Source organism: Ailuropoda melanoleuca, chromosome 6, assembly GCF_002007445.2.
Source record: "Ailuropoda melanoleuca isolate Jingjing chromosome 6, ASM200744v2, whole genome shotgun sequence".
Lineage (NCBI taxonomy): Eukaryota > Metazoa > Chordata > Mammalia > Carnivora > Ursidae > Ailuropoda > Ailuropoda melanoleuca.
This window is the reverse complement of record NC_048223.1, coordinates 20,919,183-20,922,341: the sequence shown is the minus strand read 5'-3', so window position 1 is coordinate 20,922,341 and position 3,159 is coordinate 20,919,183. Positions and strand designations below refer to the sequence as shown.

Genomic DNA, 3,159 nt, shown 5'->3' with positions numbered 1-3,159 from the left:
TCAAGGAATTTTCTGCCTGTGTTTTTCTTTAGGATTTCAATGGTTTCCTGTCTCACATTTAGGTCTTTCACCCATTTTGAATTAATTTTTGTGTATGGTGTAAGAAAGCGGTCTAGTTTCATCCTTCTCATGTTGCTGTCCAATTTTTCCAGTGCCATTTGTTGAGAGACTGTCTTTTTTCCATCAGATATTCTTTCCTGCTTTGTTGAAGATTAGTTGACCACATAGTTGTGAGTCCCTTTCTGGGCTCTGTATTCTGTTACACTGATCTATGTGTCTGTACCACACTGTCTCGATGATTACAGCTTTGCAATATAGCCTGAAATCTGGAATTGTAAGACCTCCAGTTTTGTTTTTCTTTTTTGGAATTGCTTGGGCTCTTTGGGTCTTTTGTGATTCCATACAAATTTTAGGATTGTTTGTTCTAGCTCTGTGAAAGACGCTGGCAGTATTTTGATAGGAATTGCATTAAAGGCAACATATATACTAATATTAGAACAGTATGGAGACAACTAGCATGAACTCTGTACAAGGATTGCTGGAATATTTAGGAGGAGTTCCACATTTTTCTCATCTAAGAGATGTTGCTTTCCCTTTAGGAAAATTATAAAGGCTAGGATCACCACTTCTGGTAGAAGTTTAAGAAAGTGCAATAGGCAAGGAACAGACATGGAGATTAGAAAGGAAGAATTAAAACTGCCAATACTTGCAGATGACATGATTGTGTAGACAATTGTTATCCTTAATAATATAGAAAACATTTACTAGACCTAGTAGTGAATTTAGCAAGGTCACAGTATGAAAAGTTAACATACTAAGAGCAAAGATTTGGAAAGAAAAAATGTAAAAGTTGCATTTAAAATAGCATCAAAACCATAAAATACTTAAGGGTAAATTTAGCAATATATTAAAAAAAAACCACTTGTAAACTGAATCCACAACATATTAATGAGAGAAATTAAAGAAACCATTGTATACCATGTTGATTGATAAAAGATAAAGTTGTCAAGTTACCAGTTCTCCCCCAAATTGTTGTATGGGTTCAATACAAGCCAAATCACAATTCCAAAAAGTTTTTTATTTTACAAATTGATAAGCTACTCTAAAATATATATGGAAGTGCAAATAACCTAGAATAGTCAAAACAGTCTTGAAAAGGGAAAATAATATAATATAGGAGGGCCTCCCTGACTTCAAGACTTACTTATTATAAGGGGCACCTGGGTATCTCAGTCAGTTAAGCATCTGCCTTCAGCTCAGGTCATGATCTCAGGGTCCTGGGATTGAGCCCCTCATCGGGCTTCCTACTCAGTGGGAAGCCTGCTTCTCCCTCTCCCTCTGCCTCTCCCTCTGATTGTGTCCTCTCAGTCTCTCTCTCTCTCTGTGAGATAAATAAATAAAATCTTTAAAAAAGGCTTACTTATTATGAAGTTATATATAAAGACAATGTGGTCTTTATGAAAATATAGTTAAATAAAACAGAACAGAGAATTAGAAATACACCCACACATGCACAGTTGATTTTCATAACAGCACTGAAGGATTTTGATAAATGGTGCTTGAGCAACTTGACATCCACAGGGAAATAAATGAACTTTAACCTCTACATCATGCTCTGTGGTCGCTTGAGATTGATCACAGACCTAATTTTAAAATCTAAACTTATAAAGCTTATAAAAGAAAGCTTAGAAAATATCTTCATAAAATGAGAGTAGGCTGATAAAAATCATTTGCAAAAACATATTTCTGGCAAACAACAAAGAACTTATATTAACATTTAAATAATGAAAAGATAAAAATTCAATGAAGAAAGACCTGAGCAGGGACTTCACAGAGGAAGAAATATATGTGGCCAATAAATAAATGTAAAAAGGATTCAACATCATTACTCAGCAGGAAAATGCAACAAAATCACGAAGAGGTACCACTCCATGTTTAGTAGAATGGTTAAATTTAAAAAGAACAATACTAAATGTTGTCAAGGATATGGAGCAACTGGAATTCTCACACGTTGATGATGGAGTGTAATATAGTACAATCAATTTAGAAGGCTGTTTGTTGTGTTTTTTTTTTTTTCAGGTTGAACATATATCTTCCCTAGGATCTAATAATTTCACTCCTAGGAGTTTATCCAAGAGAAATGAGAATATGTGTCCACGTAAGACTTTGTGATAAATATTCATAGGAGCTTTATTCATATTCAGAATTAGAAACAACCCAAGTGCCTATCAAAGAGTAGATAAATAATTTTGATATATTCATACAATGAAATAATATTAAGCCATAAAAATGAAAGTAACTACTGACTCCTACAACAACATGGATAGATCTTCATATGGAGCAAATGAAGCCAGACACAAGAGAATGAACATTATATGATTTCATATGTATGAATTTCTAGAACAGAAAACCTTAACCTACTAGGGCAAGGGATATCCCTGGAAGAGTCCAGAGACCTTTCTACAAGGGTGAAACTTCCTATTGTCTTTTTTTTTAAAAGATATTATTTATTTATTTGACAGAGAGAAAGAGCACAAGCAGGGGGAGTGGCAGAGGAAGAGGGAAAAGCAGGCTCCCTGCTGAGCAGGGAACCTGATGTGGGGCTTGATTCCAGGACCCTGAGATCATGACCTGAGCCAAAGGCAGATGCTTCACTGACTGAGCCACCCAGGCGCCCAAAATTTCCTATATCTTAATAGCCGTGTGAGTTACATGGATGCAGGTATTTACCAAAATTTATTGAATTATACCATTAATATGTGCATATTTTACTGATTTTAAATTTTACTCTAAAGAAAAAGGAATACTGAACTCTAGTAGGAATGATTTTCATAGTGGTATGGACAAACAATTCTGAAATAATTGTGTGTTCTCTGAGCAAATAAGTATATTGATGATAATGGGTGCCAGATTTTCCTCTGTTGCAGTTATAATTATGGGAGGGAGACAGCTAGAATGAACACAGGAGTGTTGAAGTCAAATTAGAATCACCAGGTAAATTCATTGTTTTTAATATGTAAATAGGTAGATACAGAAATAAATGTGTGTGTGAGTGTGTGTGTATTTTTTATTGTTTTTCCTAGCTCTGAACACTGAGAGAGGTTGAAAGCAGTGAAAAACTAGTAGCAATGACCACAGCTAGGACTCGGATATTGGCTC

General features: G+C 34.9%; 1 non-coding gene across 1 annotated transcript; it reads left to right on the top strand.

Annotated features, from left to right (window-relative positions):
- The first annotated feature begins 465 nt into the window (after positions 1-465).
- On the top strand, positions 466-569 carry LOC117802849. Its single transcript, XR_004626366.1, has one exon. It is a non-coding gene; the product is annotated as a U6 spliceosomal RNA (small nuclear RNA).
- The last annotated feature ends 2,590 nt before the right edge of the window (positions 570-3,159 follow it).